This window comes from Mchenga conophoros, linkage group LG3, assembly GCF_057382185.1.
Source record: "Mchenga conophoros isolate Kocher_MC1m ecotype Shallow Benthic linkage group LG3, M_conophoros_male_GT1.1, whole genome shotgun sequence".
Classification (NCBI taxonomy): domain Eukaryota; kingdom Metazoa; phylum Chordata; class Actinopteri; order Cichliformes; family Cichlidae; genus Mchenga; species Mchenga conophoros.
Window position 1 is genome coordinate 22221521 of NC_140528.1, and position 17519 is coordinate 22239039.

The 17519-nt window shown below is 44.3% G+C and overlaps 1 pseudogene; it reads left to right on the plus strand.

Annotated features, from left to right (window-relative positions):
- Positions 1-9764: 9764 nt before the first annotated feature.
- On the plus strand, positions 9765-13491 carry LOC146577696 (carboxy-terminal kinesin 2-like; annotated as a pseudogene).
- The last annotated feature ends 4028 nt before the right edge of the window (positions 13492-17519 follow it).

Below are 17519 nucleotides of genomic sequence, written 5' to 3' on the forward strand. Positions count from 1 at the left end.
CAGTCCAAACGACCGTAGGAGGTTTTGGCAAACTATAAAGTGTCTCTGCCAGCTGTGACTCCTCAGAGCTTCCTCCTCACTTAAATATCGACTCCACTCCTGTGTCACACAAAACTGAAATGTTGCTTTAACAAACACTTTGTTGCTTCTTGTTCTTTGTTCAGCACAGTATCTGATGGTAAACCTCTTGCACACAACTCTGCTCGTAGTTCCTGCTTACTGATACCTTTACCTTCACACCTGTCACAGTAGAAGAGGTTTGTAAGGCTTTGAATAGCCCCAACACCAGAAACTCGTCCTCACAATCGTTCTCCTTCCTTCTTGCACTTGGCTGCAAATATCATAGCTGAGCCAGTGTCTTATATTTTTAATCTTTCTCTACAACAGAAGAACACCACTATACTCTGTGTTCTCTGGTTAACTGGTCCTCATTGGTCTTACACAGGATGGTCCATTAGTATCATTTTATCTATCAATCTGTTTCTGGGTTACTGCCTCCTATTCATCAGAGTACATGTTAGGCAAACAGTTTAGTCACAGCCTGCAGTCTCAGGACATCATTACATTCACTGTTCCATCAGTTCATGCAGAGCTTGGGAAGAAGGCGTTCTCCTTTTCTGCTCCGTCTTCATGGAAAACATAACCGAAGGATTTAAGGCTCTCCGTTGATTTCACTTGCAGACTTCAAAAGACGTACACATGTTTTTGTGAAACCATCTCTGGGAACTTGTTCTCGTTTTTAATGTGACTGAGTACATTACACAAACTTTTCTCTTATTGTTGTAATTTTAATATGTGTGTCTGGAACAGGTCTCTCTTGTAAATGAGACATTGAGTCTCAATGAGCCGACCTGTATAAATAAAGCTTCAATTACAAAGTCCTTTGTATAAAAGCTCCTTCAGCTGCCAGTGGGATGTGCTGTGGCACTATCGGTTGCAGAGCCTTTATATTGTTAGTTAGAAACTACAAATATAATGGCTCACTGTATTTCAGAATCAGAGAAACTTTATTAATCCAGGAGGGAAACTGAGTTGTCATAGCAGCAAATATACAAGAAACAACAAGCACTCATATAAAGTGAGTGTAGAAACAGAGTTATGATAAATAAATATTCAGATAAATAATATCAATATATAATATAAATAATCTATAATCCAGTTTTGAGTTCCCTCCCCAGACGCCTTAACGCCCACTCACATCCTGGGCCATCTGACCTCAGGAAATCACATGATAGGGTGGGGCCAGGTTTCACAATGAGCTCACCCGAAACCCTGGCTGATTAGGACCCCCACCCGCTTTCACACCTTGGCTCATGTGATTACGTAGAGGATCATCAGGGGGTCCTTTGTCCCTCTTTGGGGGGAAACTCCCACTGGGTTTAAATCTGGGACTCCCCACCAACTGACCCTTAGAACTGAAGAAGCTTCTCAGATGAGAGGTGAAACGTCTTCAAGCAACTCAAAGAAGTCCAGACGCTTTTCTTTGCAAGCTCCTTAGTCTACAATGACCTGGATGACTGAGAACCGTCACAGACAACTCAGTCCCATATTTTAGGTTATTCTGAATAAATCATTCATGCCCTCTCTTTGGAAAGAAGCTGTTGTGGTTCCTGGTCCTAAATCTAGTCGTCCAAAAGTTCTAAACGACTTCAGGCCTGCTGCCCTCACCTCAGTCTTTGAAAAAATCATCAGAAATGTGATTATGGAAGACACTGAACTTCAGCTTGATTCAATGCAGATTGCACATAAGCCCAATAGAGGAGTGGAGGACGTGCTTTTGATTCTACTTCACCTGATTGTCAAACATGTAGAGAGTAAAGGACTTCAGTTCATCGATTTCTCTGCTTCTTTCAATAACACAGCCCCAGATTTCAATCAAAAGACTTTTAGAACAGTTTGAAATCTGGACAAACCTGAGCAAGTGCAGTCATATAAATATCTTGATGACAAATGCTATTATTTTTCTGTAAAGCAAATTGACCTAAAAGTAAAGTAACCTTGATATGTCAGGATGTAGATGTCCCACCCAACAACGTCACCCAGCCCTGAAACATCGGTACTGTTCAAGGCAGCATTGCTGTCCACACGTCCATCAGAGTGTTTCTTTGGACTTCATGGTGTTGCTGCTCCCAGTATTCTCTGAGACAACCTCTGAGGCCGTCACAGAGCAGCTGTATTTGTACTGACATTACATTACACACAGGTGCACTCTATTTAGTCATTAGCACTCATCAGGCAATGTCTATGGGCAACTGACTGCACTCAGACCAAAGGGGGCTGAATAATAATGCACATAACAATTCTCTTCACTCTGCTGACAAGAGATTCAACCCCCACTATGAGCACCTTCTAAAGAGCACCATTGAAAGTATCCTCACCAACTGCATCACTGTGTGGTATGACTCCTGCACTGGGTCCTGCAGGAAAAATATGACAACGGGTAGTGAGAGCAGTGGAGAGGATTGCAGGGTCCTCTCTTGCCTCCCTCCCCAGGAGATCTACTGTGCCTGCCTCATTCGAAAGGTCCTCTTCATTACAGGTGACTCCACTCATCTCTTCAACAGCGTCTTCAGTTTGCTGCCATCAGGAAGGATACTGAAGAGACCTTTTGACCTTTACATTTTCGTTAATATCTTTAAAACAGAAGCAGCAGAAACGAGAATTTTAGCAGCACAAACCAGCACAAGCGTAGCACAGTTGATTGACACCAGTTTTGTTTGATTTAATTAATGTGGGGGGGCTGGTTGACCTCTGGGGACCTCTAGAAATTTTCTTGAATATCTTTAAAATGATAGCAGCACAAACAAAAATTTTTACAGCACAAACGTAGCATAAACGTTTGATACCACTTTTGTTGGATTTGAAGAAGGTGGGGGGTCGCGGGAAAAACCAGCAAAAGAACTCGAGCAGCCGGGCTATGTAAAAGGTGTAGGGGGGCATGTTTGCGGTCACGTCCAGCGGGTGTGTGGGCTGTTTGAGTCATCTGTTACCAGGCAAACTCCAATGCAGCAGGCTGCTGAACACACACAGGCCTCCTGCATCCTCCTCTTCAGCTCTGCTTGCCCGATATCGTGACCTAAGCAGGGTCGGGCCTGGTCAGTACTTGGATGGGAGACCGCCTGGGAAAACCAGGTGCTGTTACCTTTTGCACTTCCACACACAAACTTCAGAGGGCACTTCTGCTCCTGCTTGTGCTTAGAGGCATGAGAAGTTAACATTTATGGGTGATAAAATCCTTTTTCTATATTTTTAACATGAGAATATCAGTTTTCCATCTTGTGTTCCAGAGTAATCGGACAAAAGACAAACGTAGAACAAGGAAAAAAGAGGCCAAGTGTCTCACCTATAAAACAAAATGACTGTTTTCTGAATAGTCTCACACAGATAAACATTTGCAGGGAATACCTTTTCCTTCAAAACAAACGTCACAGACTGTGTTTTTCTTTACTGATTGTATTTGAGTAGAAACTCAGATTAAAATGGCATCAGTGCTCATAAAATGATTTAACTGTAAAAGTAGGTGTAGTGGATCACTTTGCATAGATCTAGATAAAAGTGCTGTAAGCAAAGACTACAGTGGTCATTGAGCAGCTGTTCCTATAATGTGAATCTGGGATAAAGGCACAGATTATTTGTTTGCCTTTGTTTCCTGGTTCTTTCTTTCTTATCCAAATGGAAAAAGAGAGCATAAAAGTACTGTTTACAAGCAGCTTATCTATCTCATTGTGCCCACTATCATAAAATCTTGGTTGACTGAGCACTGAGCCATCTACCACTCGAAACTGAACCTGTGTGGGACAACAACAAAGTCCAGTATACTAAGTTTCAGTAATGTGCAGTTTTTTCTGTGGAAGATGTAAATCTAAATAGATGTCCTATTGTATGCATAATATACCACTGAACTTTATAAAACAACTTCTAAAAGCAAATTTCGATTTATTTTAGATTTTCTCAAATCCAAACAGTGCTAAAAGCATGCACACAGTCAAATATTTTTCATACGAGGTGCTGAAGGTTCTGCAATGTTCTGTCAGTGCGCCCCAGGGCAGCTGTGGCTACAATGTAGCTGCCATCACCAGTGTGTGAATGTGTGAATGATGTATCTGTGGCTTTTTGTCACACTTGGAAACCACGGTGTTGTGCAGCTATTTGCCTTGTTGCAGGGTTTTTAAAAAACTGCAGTTTTGATTTTAGTGAAAGACACCGTCTCATGACTCATTGAGTGCCGCGACTGACAAGCCAATCCGTGGCCTGCAGTCTGACGATGTCACATTTCCTGACTGCTTGGAACCCCGACTAAGTCGTCCTGTAGCCCACATCATAATGTTTCCATCTCTCTGCTTGACTGCGGGGATGCTATTTTTTGCATCACACTCCTATTTCAAAAGGTCAGTTAAAGCCACATAATTGGAATTTGCTTTCATCTCCCCACAGCACTTTCTCCAAAGTCTTCCCTGAATCATTTAGATGTTCACTGGCACTTGAGATGGGCCTATACATGTTTCTCCTTGAACAGGTAGCTACCCTATGTTAGCCTAGCTTTCTATCACTGATGCTCTGTGTGTATTGTTATGGTTCAAAATATGGGGATGGAGACAAGAGACAAGAGAAAAAAACCACAATAACAACACTGGTCCGGCCGGGTTAAGTCAAACGATGATTTTAATGATCACACGCGTGGGAGATGGACAATTTTATCCCACAACTTAGACATTCACATTACTCACACCCTCATTGCACATACATATAGGATCTTGGGGGTGGGCACGATACACGGAGTCCAAGTTACCATCAGGGTGTACACCTCACCCCTGGCATCGTTGCCCACCTCTCAATTTTAAATACACGTAGACATTGAGGGCTAGCAGGAGGGACTATGCGCTTACCTGCTGCTCTCTGGCAGGTAGCTCCATGCCCTCCTGGGTTTTAATTACACCTTAGAACACACATGCATCAACACTACAATGAGCGGGTGGAGGGAGGTTTGGAGTCTTCTCTCACCCCCATCCTCTGCGGCCTGCTGGAGCGGGGGGGCTAGGAGGAGTTGGCCGTCCGGCTGCGGTCTGGGGTGTGGGGCCTCCCTGCTGCTGCGGAGTCGGGGCGGTCTGCCTCTCCCCACTGCAGGGAAAAGGGTAACACTACCTGGGTCTGGGTGCAGTTCCCCCCTCCAGGGGCAAGGGTACCTAGACCCAGTTCGTAGAGTACGCTTGGGGAGTGTGATCGTGTGTACAGCGTCTCTTTATGTCTGTCTCCACGTTGGTTGAGTGTGGAGTAAGTGCATATGAGAGCATGAGGGGGGGAATGGATGTTTGTGTCTGTGTGTGCCTGTATGTCTGTGTCTATATGTCAGGTTGGGTATCAGACGCCACCTCTCTGGGGACATCTCAGGCCCTCCAAGGTTTGGAGGCCTATCTCCCCCCACCACCACTTCCCCTGCCGGTGGCGGACTCCCTCAGGTGTCGGTGCGTTGGTGGTTCTTTGTGTCTGGGGGTGGGCGTCCGGGTACACACCGGCTCACTCCTTGGCGGCCGCTTGTCGGGGCTGGGAGCCTGGGGCACTCCGGAGGTGGGGTGCCCCCGGCCTCTCGGCCTGGGGCTTGGTCACTCAGGCACAGCTGGCTGCTGGCGGAGCTCACGGGCGCGTCACTGCAACTCCCCCTGGCTTCTGCTCTGCGGCTGCTGAATGAGCCCTCATCTGGGACTCTCCTCAGCTCTTACTGGGACAGTGGCGCGGCTGCCCCTCTGTTGGTCTTCCTTGGTGTCTTGTGTTCTGGGGGCCTCTGGATGTCTCGAGTTTTGATCTCCTTCATACCTGCTTCATGCCCTGGAGGACGGGGCTGTGCCCCCCCCCCCCCCCCCCCCCCACACACACACACACACTCCCTAGCAGATCGTTACATGGAGAAACCTTTGGAATACAAGCATGCTGATCCACGCAGGTATGCACACAGGTGTACACACGGGTATTCACAGACACGGACTACAGCTTTCTTGGCTGCTGCCTCAAAGCACATTGTGCGCTGTCTATCTTGCGTGCTGCACAATATCATTTATTATTTAGTAACTATTGATATCTACTGCTAGCTAGTTTATTGTGATGGTGCTTTTTTTTTCTTATTATGTTGCTCTTTGTTGTTTGCTTTCTCTTCTGTTTTTTTTTTCTCCATACAGGTGACCCAGGAGTTTTGGTTTTTTTTTCTCTCTTCCCCCCCTTCTCACCGTCTCTTCTCCCCTTTGGTTTTCTTTCTCTCCCTCTCTTTCTTTCATTCTTTCTCCCTGTCCTATCCCACAGTCATGTCTGTCCCGTTTGTAGCAACTGAAAATAAAATAAATTCATAATTATAATAAAGGTCAATCAAATGGACCAATATGGCAAGGCCATGATGATCCACTTGGTAAAATAAATCCTCTTGGCATCTTTCTTGGCCTTAAGACAACAATTCTGATGGCTATAGATCCAAACGGGACACAAAAGAAAAAAGAATCTTTTATTCTGGATAAAACAGGGAGCCAATAAATGTTCTGTTTCTAGTCCCTGTCAGGACTCTCGCTGCAGCATGTTGCTCAGAGCAGTCTGGAATTGATTTTTGACTAAATAATTAAAACTAATAATAATATATTACTATATTATATTACTAACAAATCCAGGACACCCCTGTTGATCCAGCAGCTCTTAATGAAGTTTGTAATAAGAATCGTGGTGAGTTCATTAGAAATATTTCACTTTTCTTTTTTAAATCAGTCATTACTGGAATCATCTGAAGTGCAAAAACACTGGGATTATATATGAGAAGGACGGACTCAAAGACTGTCGTGTATCACATATATATTACATCGATGTCCAAAATCAATGCATCATTAATGAAACTGAAACAAAAGTACTGAATTTCATGTGGAAGACCAAACCTCAGCATTCAGGAAAGTCTTATACAGGAGCAAAGATAATGGACGTTACCCGGAGTTTTCCACTGTGAAACCAGGAATAACAGCTTAAAAATGTTGTTGGATTTCTGTGATCTAAATCATTGTCAGCCTGGCAGGCAAATAGCGTGGACACCAAAGTTTGTGAACGTGAAAACCTGAGAACAAAGACATGTAGGATTTTAAATCGGTACTGTTAAGGTTCAAAATACTGGGGATGGAGACAAGAGAAAAATCACAATAACAACACTGGTCCGGTCGGGTTGAGTCAAACGATGATGATCACACGCGTGGGAGACGGACACTGATGCAGACAGCCTCAGATCTCAAAATGGTGGAGCATTGCTCAAACTCTTATAGCCTCTGGTGCCTCCACCTTATCATAAAAGCCTAAACATTCACATGCTTTTCTCTCACACGGCGCCTAAGCTACGACCTTGGCTCCCCGTTTATCTGCTCCTGCTGAGTTGGGGCAGAAAACTCCAGCATGCTCTGTTCTCTTCTAATCAGACAAATAAGGCGATGGCTTTCTGCAGCAGTATTATGCATCATAAAACAATATCATTCATCCACAATAAATCAGCAGTCTACTTTAATGCAAATCAGTTTAACTAATGCAATAGTTGTCAGCTTCTTCTAATTCAGGAGAATAATGCAAACTAAAACTACATAATAATTCACAATCTTTAGTTAGGGGTATAACATGGCATAAAATAATATTATAATCTAACAGTATGCTGCTGCCTCTCTCTCATGTTACTTAAAAAATTAACCCCACAGCTTCAATAACCGTGTCTAAAAATCTCTCAGTGAAAGTTACGGTTGTAGGTTTGGAAACATTTTGGGGTAGCCAGTGTTAAATAGAGACAGGGCCACATTCTTTATCTAGTCATTGTAATGAAAGAAGCACATTAAAAACTATATGAGAGTTTGCTTTTAACAAGCATGTAATGACTCTACTTAGTTTAGGTAGTCTTAGGGAGTCAAACTGAAAGTAGCATTTTGTGGATGTTTTCCCTGCTGCCCGATCCCATCAGTCTCTTAAAGCATCATTTTTATGCGCCCTGGTGTGACAGTGGTTTCATGGCGCTACAGGTTACCTGAGCACATCAGGTATATTACGGTTGAAAACCAGTGCCCGGCCTTCCAGTGGGTGTTCGACCCCTCGTGCACAGCTCAGGAGTCTAAACGACCCAGCAGTTATGGACATGTGTGTTTTTGGTGTGCTGTCCCTCGTTCTCCCTGCTTGCAGGTATATCTGTGTGTGTGTGGATGCCAGAGTTTCTGAGAGCACCTGTTTACAGGCACCTTCAGGCCTGGTGGGTGTGGCCCTGCCAGGTGGTTGGCCACACTTGAAGACCATCACACAGCTGATCAAGCCTTGTCGGAGGAGCTACTTAAGAATGCGGTGGCGCTCTCTCTGACGCTGGATCATTGCGTGACTTCACGTTAGTCTCTCGGCCAGTCAGTACGGATAGTCTGCCGCATTGTATGTGTCTTACGGCTGCCTGTTTGTTATCTCCCCAGGAGAAGCGTGGAGACGAGAGGGCAGCGAGCACGGGGTGCTCAGACACTGAGGAGCGGAGACAAGGAACACTAGCACTGGGAAGAGGACATTTCACGGGAGTCGGGAACGCACTGCGGATTTATTGTTATTTTCCATTCACTGTAAATAAACGCACTGCTTGCATTCAGAGCTCCGTGCCTGGCTCCTCCTTCCTCACATCCCCACGGTTGACGCTGGCCAACCGTGACAAATAGCTTTTCTTAGATTCATTATTAGTTCAACATTGACAAATAGTAGTTGACTAATATCAGGAGCCAAAAAGAAAACAAAAAACAAACTAAATAAATATTTCAGACGCTGAAACTAAATTATTACGGTTGTTTAAATTTGCTGTCAGCAAGTTAGGTCTAATGCATGTAGTCAATCTAATGAATCAATATTACATGTAAAAAGTACAGAACTGAAAATGAAACTAAAATATAACGGTAAATGAACTGGTTCTTGTATAAAACCTTTCTACTCTCTACAACTTGCCTCATTCATGCACTCACTTTTTTCTATGCTTTTTCTCTGTAAGTGCTTTCTATCTAACATTAATACGCATTCATCCTCCCGATGGATGCATCGGAGAGCAACTTGGGGTTAGCATCTTGCCCAAGGATATTTGGCATGCAGGCTGGAGCAGGCGGGGATTGAACCAGCAACTTTCTGATTAGTAGGTTTCCTGCTCTACCTGAGCTACAGACACCCCAATTTGTGGTGCTCTGGAAACAACACGTTCTCATCCCAACAGGTAACGATGCTATGTGACAAATCATCGGTATGTGTAAATGTGTTTTTTGTTCTAATCATGAATCGCTTTGTAAAACAAGACCTGATAGGGTTAAGGTTAAAGTTATGGTTAGAGTTAATGTTAGGGATAGGGCTGGAATGGACGGCTGGAGCCTCTCCTCCAAGTGTGTGTTACTGCCGCCATCAGCATTCTGTTGTATTCTGTTGTCTGCTTTTCTCTGTAAGCGCTTCGAGCCTGTACTTTTTTGCTTTAGCTGAGTAATGAAGTTGAATCAGTACTTTAACTTTCACTGGAACAATAGTATTTTTACTTCTACTTAAGTGGAGAATGTCTGATCTTTTGCCAACTCTGGCTGTCTCTCAGTCTTGGAATACCCACTTGTTGTCCAGCGGTGTCCTGGGAATATGGGAACTAGACAGACTGGGGAAACAATGGGAGGAGACACAAAGATGGAATCACTTTTACCATCTTTTATGTATTTGCTGGTCGTCTTATTTCTTCTATTTTGCAAGCACAGTGTTGCAATCATTGTCTTTGTGGTACAATGACACAGGTAGAATGCAGGTGTTTTCATGTAACACGATGCCAGAAAGATGAGTAATGTGTTTTGAAGAGAAGATAAAACATCATGTTTGAACAAAGATAAGCAGCAGACACGTCTGTGTGTGAGTTGTTCAGGTTCAGTAAGAAGGTAATATGTCTGCAGAATTTGTAATTCTTATGAAGATATTGCTTGTACAATAAATAAAATCCCTTTAACTTCTTCTGGAGAGTGTCTTTATATATTTAGTCATTTTGGGGCGATCCTTTATTTAGTAGTAACTCTAGTCGGGGATATATATCAGAGTTTACTTTCAGATATGAGCATTGTGTTTCCTGTGGATGAATGAATGAATTATTTATTTATGTAATTGTTGAAAGACTGGCTCATGTAAAATCTCTGAAAGTATGACAAAGCTCTCCTGTTACACTTTATGGACACCTGAGCGTCACCATGAGGGCCTGTCTTTATTCACTTTATTCACTGAAATCCACTTTTATAATGAATTCACAGTAATCACTGACACTTTCAGAGCATTACATTCATTAAAGACGTCTTCTACACCTACTCTTCCAGACGACCGACACATGCTTCAACCACTGCAGGTTAACCAGCCACTCATCAGTAAAGCAAAAACTAAATGTAAATGTCCTCATGTGGAAAAGACTGAAACACAACTCCCATATATCACTAATGTAACAGATCCATTTAGGGAGAGTGAGAACACTAGGCTGGATGTGTTTTAATGCAGGAACATTCATCATGTCTTCAGTTCAACAAATCATTTACATTGAATATGTGAGCTGGATGGTTACACGACACAATGTGATTGTCAACAATAACTGCAATGAACGCTGGTTTGAGGGCGGAGTCAAGGAGGCCATTTACGTGAAAAGGGAAAGACCCTCTCTGAATCAAGGAGGGGGCCTAAGGGTACATCTGTCACCATCTTACAATGCTGTGATTGCAGCCGTTCTCCAACTCTCTGTGAATGGTACTCAGGACCATTGATCAGTGGTTGTTGATCAATGGTCATGAGAATTTGCATAATCATGATTAAGGAACTGACCTCCCAGCCCATTGTTCCTTCAGTCGGCTGGTTTCTCTGACTGAAAACGCTACGTCCAGAAGAACAGAATCAACTTTTGGAGATTTACTTCCCTGATGATTGAGCACGCATCAAGACCTTTTAATCAGGCCAACAAATATCTTGTACTCAATTTTAGCAGCAGCCATTGTGACACTGATGATAAAACTTGTGTAAAAGTGCGAAGCTGTAAAAAAGTAATTATAAAAAAGCGTTTTTGTAGCTGAATGTTACTGGATAGCTGTTTCATCTGTAACACATCAAAATAACCTGCTAAGGTTTAATAGGCTATAAGGAACACACTCACTTCCTGAGCCCTGGGCAATAAGAGACGTTTTGTGTTTTATGATTTATTGATATGTTTGATCCTTTCTGAGCTGCGTTAATGAAGCAGTCATTAGAGCACCATGTCCGCTAGAATAGTTCTGTAGTTTGATGCTTGAGTCGTTGCAGACTTGTTGAAACTCCCTCACCCGTCAAAGCAGCGTCTTTGTTATTCGAGTCCAGCAGTGTTTCACTGTCTGACGGCTGTCTGAAGCTTCAGCTGGATTATCCGTTTTCATGTTTGATTAGAGGTTTGTGTGTGTGTGTGTGTGTGTGTGTGTGTGGGTTTTTAGCCACGAGTTGTCCACGATAAAGCATATTGAATGGCCTGTCTAATATTGTTAGAATTCTCCTTTGGGTTAGTTTCATTACTCAATCGGGACATTTATTTGGAAAAAGAAAAAAAGAGGGAAAAAAAAAGAAAAGAATTAAAAATAAATAAATCCTCATAGTTTACATTTACAAATATCAATACTGAATGTTACGTCCCTCTGCAGCTTCTAATCGTCTCAGTGTTTTCAGCTGGTGCTAATTGGCCACACCTAGTCAGGTGTGGATAAAAGCATACCTGAGGCAAGCTTCCCGGCAGTGCACTAGTCTTTGCCTTGGTGGCACCAGCCATTTTAGCCAACCTGGTTTTCCATTTTAGGATGAAACCTCTTCTCACCCACACTCTGCTATTCATCTCTGTTTTTATGTTGCGGCTTTTGAGCCGGGTCGTAACACTGAAGATTACAAAGATCAACATTAAGACCAGTCTGTGCATTCAAAGCAGTGACAGAAAAGAGTGTGGGGCATTAACCCCCACTCACTTCACAGTTCACGTTCACAGCGAGCTTCGTCGAAATTTACAATGAGACCCTGAGGGACCTTGTGTTCACCGGCAAGTCCAGCAAGAGACCTGAGCATGAGATCCGCAAGACAGCCAGCAACGAATTGACAATCACTAATCTCACCTATGAGCGGGTCTCCAATGAGGATCAGGTACAGCAGACAGACATCTGTAGCTCAGAACAAATTAATTTCAAATCTGCTGACAAATTGTTACCAAACTTTGAAAATACATCAAACTTTATCGATGCTCTATGTTTTAAAACGTTCCCTCGTCCTCTCAGGTTCTCCGTCTGATTGCTTTGGCCAATCAGAATCGCTCCACTGCCCAGACAGCCCAGAATGACCGCTCGTCTCGCTCCCACTCAGTCTTCCAGCTGGATATTGAGGGAGTTAATGCCGGCAGGGATGTCAAGTGCAAATGTATCACACTGGAAGTACCAGCATCAGGAATGTGGTTTCTTCTTTTTGGATCTATAATATTTAGTCTGGTTAGTTATTGTTACTGTAACCAGTGCAAAATCTGCTCTGATGACTCAACGTTAATGTTTGAGCCCCTGAGCGCTAAAAGAAGTGTTTTGTAAAGTATTAAAACTACCTTTAATGGAAGGAAAAACGGATCACTGCTTCCTATAAGAGTTGGTTTTCTCTGTGTGTGTAGCCACTCTGTGCCTGGTGGACTTGGCTGGCAGTGAGCGAATGGTGAAGAGCCAGTCTCAGGGTGACCGTTTCAAAGAGATGACCGCCATCAACAGCTCACTGTCCAACCTGGGCGTCGTTATCGCCGCTCTGGCCAAAAAGGTCTGCAGCTGCAGTTTCTGTAGTCTTAGATGTCACACCTGCTTTCTTTACATTTACAGTATTAATGATTTTTTTGGCCTTTGTGTTCCAGGAGACTTACGTAGCTTACAGGAACTCGAAGCTCACGTACCTCCTTCAGGGATGTTTGGGGGGGAAATGGCAAAACGTGAGTTTGTTGACATCACAAATCTTTATAATGACGACACATAAAACTGAAGGAATTTATCCCCAAAAAATATTTAACAGCGTTTGATCTCATCACTTCAGATTGTGACTGTTTATTCTTTGGCACTAATTTTGGATGTCTTTATTTGCAGCTTGATGTTTGTTAACATTGCTCCGGAGCCCGACAGCTTTGGGGAAACTCTGAACTCATTGAGGTTTGCCAGCAAGGTCAGTGCAGTCTTGTTTCCAGTGTTCATTGGACAGAGTACATTAATGATGTCCTTACATCAGCTGTTTATGGTAAACCAAAGCCATACTCCATATCCATTTTAATACCTTGGTGTGTAATTCATACTCACATTTTGTCTGAAGAGTAGGGATGTTCCTGGCGTCTTATTTACTAGTCGACTAATCGAGGGGGAAATAATTAGACTAACCAACTAATGTAAAACTAAGGAACATTCAGATATTGAGTTGATTTTCAGAACTGATTAATAGAAACTGTCAAACTAGACGCAGAGGTATCTTAAACCATTTATCACATTCTGTTAAATACAAATGAAAATGCATTACTACAAAAGATGTTCTATTAAAATATGACAATCATTTGAGAATCTAAAAGTACGTCTAAGTGTGGCGAGAATGATTCAGGTAATACATTATACAGCCGTTTTCTAGTCAGGTTGTGGGGGCAGCAGGAAGGACTACTCCTGACCACAGCTGATAGATGTAAACTGGCTAGCAGCTAGCATGACCAAGGATGCTGGGGCCTCCTACTGGTAGGACGTGCCCAGCTGGAACAGCCTCCTGGCCAAGGTGGCTGTCACCTTTTGATGTGAAGGAGTAGTGACTCTACTCTGAGCCCCTCCCCCATTGACTTAACTGCTCTCCTAAAGGAGAGGTTTTCCACCTCTCAGGAAACTAATTTCCTCTGCGTGTATCTGCGATCTCAGTGTTAACAAGAAGATCAGGGTAGATTAATAGATTTATGGTGTTTCTCAACAACAGTGCACCATCTGGTGGTAGATCGCTGCCTAACATTTAGAACACAATGTACCAGCATTGGGCATCAATTAAAATGTTAACAATTAGATTGAACGACTGGTAAGTCTGATACAGACTAGTGACAATTAGTCGACTAGTCACATAAATCCCTGATAGAGCCCACAGAAGTGGCCTGCACCATGTGCGTGGCTTGCTTTGCAGTTTAACCCTCAGTAGGACCTACAGCCATTTTTCATCCCCAGCGTTTTTTAATATTAGGCCATTTTCACTGTGTTGAATAGAATATAGCCAAACCTTCCGACCCTTTTTTTTTCTTTTTTCTTTAGAATTGCAGTCTCCGTTTATTAGATTAGCTTAAAGTGGCTAAGCTACAAACCGCCATCCACATGAGGTCCTAGAGCCATAAATCGCCCCATTGAAACCCATTATAAACGCAATTTTTCACCGCAGAATTATTACCATTAACGTATGGGTGATGGCTTCTGTTTCGGTTCCGTGTTGGACAAGGATTGTAATTTTGTAATTTTTTTTTATTTGGCCACCGGGTGGCGCCCTTGTTCCGCATGTGACGCCTGCTGGAACATAGACCTTTTCCAGCGGGCTGCTCGAGACATACACCCGGGAAAGGCAGACTCATTCCCCGAGTGCAGCAGCAGCTTGGCCCGCTGCTCGTTCGGGACCATTTTCTGCCCTTAGGGCTGTTAGAGGGTGCATTTTGACCTTTATATTTAAAAATAAATAAAATAAAGGTCTCTCTGCCTAAAAGAAAAAAAAATTTGTGTCTGTCTCATTCTAAGTTTAGATAAAAGCCTTCCCTCTTTGAAGTACACCCTGCAATGCAAACAAATCTAACATGAAAACAAGAATAAAAAACAAATTAGACTTTATTTTGTCGCCAACCTCAGCTTGTTTATGCAGGTGCAGGCAGGAGAGGTTATAAGAATAAGCCGTAGCGCGGGAGTAGGCATTTTCACGATGGCACGGTACCGAGGAAGTAGTGGACATCCTGATGCGCTCTGACAGCGAGGATCTCTCCTCTTCATCTGCCGAGAGTGACTCTGATTCCGGGGGTGACACGGATGATTCGTCTCTCGACACTGATCACCAGGAGTCGTCCTCTGATTTTTCTTCTGAAGATGAGAACGAGGGGAGGACGCCGGAGGAAGCAGCGGCGTGGACCTCCAAAGATGGGAAGAAATGGTCCGCAACAAACGCCGAGACGCTGCGCTACGTCGCAGCACCCACGGGGCTTATTCCGGGACCGACCCACTATGCCGTAGCCCGAATTACGGACCCACTCTCCAGCTTCAGGTTGTACATAACTGTTACATTCCCCCCGAAAGGGTCTAGGCATGTGAGTGAGGGGACCAGTAACAAATGAGTCCAGAACAGAATGAAAGGAAAACAGACCAGAGTTTTCAGCAAATAAAATAGTCTTTATTATAGATCATCTTAACATAAAGAGCCGGCAACGCCGTTTTACCAATAACACTTGGAAAAAGAGAAAAAAGGGTTGCAACAACAAAGAACGCAACAACAAAGAACACAACAACCAAACAAAAACTCCACACCACGAGGAGGTACTTCCAGGGGCCCACAAGCTCACCCTGTCACTAACAGCAGCTGGCTTTACTGCTGCCAAGGCCCACAAGCCCACACTACTCACGCAAAGCAGCTATGCTGTTTCCACAACTCCACACTTTGAGCAGGCTAACCACACACAACACAGAGACACCAGAGAACACCCCACCCTGTTCACAGCTCATCCCCAGCTTATATGACCTCCGAGAGGTGATTGCTGACTGGGCCCAGGTGGTAAATGAGTCCAATGAGCAGCAGCTGTGTCCTGGGGAGAGAGAAGAGCAAGAGAGAGACGGGGGGTGGAGCAAAAGAGGAGGAGGCGGAGAAAAACACCACGCCCACACAAGGGCAGTATCAGGAGGCCCAGCTAGGGCCGTAACACCCCCTCCCATAAATACAAACCAGTGGTTTGTCATAGAACGTCCTACCCAGCTTTTAAACATATCACCTACCATCCACCATAATAACGGTTAGGCATACCCTGCCGAATCTGCCAAGACCTTTTTGATGGGTTGAAAACACTGCACGGGGTTGGCTCAAGTCCCTCAACATAGTGTCCCAAATGACAGCCAAATGTTTTTTGAGCCATCACATATGGAGAACCCATCAGGCAGCTAGAAGGCCGTACAGCAACATTTCTCTGACGCTTCTTCGCTAGGTCATGGCAAAAGGCATGCTGGTTAGCCAGAGGTGCAGGTTGAAATGGTTGTGTCACACACAATCCATCACACTGTAGGTCATCTGGACCCGAGAGACCGTCATCAGGTGGCAAATTACAATTAGTTGATCTCTGACAGTGACCAAATGACACCACTGAGCAATTATGCTCCAACTGTTGCCTAGGACTGGCAACTTTGTCGGTTTGTGAACCACAGTTCACTCTTTTGAAAGCAGATCGATTTTGCTTTGAGTTTGCTTTCAAACAGTGAGCAACCAGGTGGCCAGGTTTGTGGCAGAAGAAACAGAGCTTTGTTTTGGCTCTTGAAACCACGCCTGTATCGGCTTTGTTAGCTGGCACACTCCTAACTCTCAAGACTGACTGTTTCTGTTTGTAGGCTCCACAATTTGCTATTAAATGGCCAGACTTTAAACAAAAAAAACACTTTCGTTTCACACTGGAATGGGACACAAGTACCTCACCCTTTCGGTACTGTGTAGCTGGCACATCACTAACCTTCACTGGGGCATCGCGCCGGTCATACCTACTGACACTGGTTTTATGGACGAGCGCGAACTCATCAGCCAGCGTCGCAGCCTGCTGTAGCGAGGAAACCTTCTGTTCATTAATATATACCGCGATGCGCTCAGCAATGCAGTTCTTAAATTCCTCTATGAGCATTAGTTCCCGGATCGAAGCCAGGTCAGTGGCTTTGCAGGCCGCACACCACCGATCGAAAAGAACACCTTTTTCCCTGGCGAAATCAAGATAGGACTGACCCTGACCTCTTCTCAACCCCCGGAAACGCTGCCTATAGGCTTCTGGGACCAGCTCATAGGCCAGCAGGATAGCCCTTTTCAGCTTGTCATAGTCCAAGCTGTCCTCAGCTGACAACGAGGAACAGACTTCTTGAGCCTTACCCGCCAGCTTACATTGGAGCAAAATGGCCCATGAATCCCGTGGCCAGTGCAAGGCCGTGGCTATTCGTTCAAACGACTCGAAGTAGCTATCGACCTCAGTGTCACGGAACATCGGAACCAGACGACTGTTTTTCCCTACGTCAAACGAGGTGTCGGCCTGACGAATGGAGGCAGTCGGAGGAAGGGAAACCTGCCGGAGTTCCAGCTGTCGCAACCTCACAGCTGTCTCTGCCTCCACCTCCACCTTCATCAGCTCAACCTCCCTAGCCCTAGCCAGTTCCGCGTCCAAACGCCTAAGCTCTAGCTCCCTTTTCAGCTGGAACTCTCTCTCACGCTGCTCCTTCTCCAGCTGGAGACGAGCCAGACGGACACGGAGCTTAGCATCC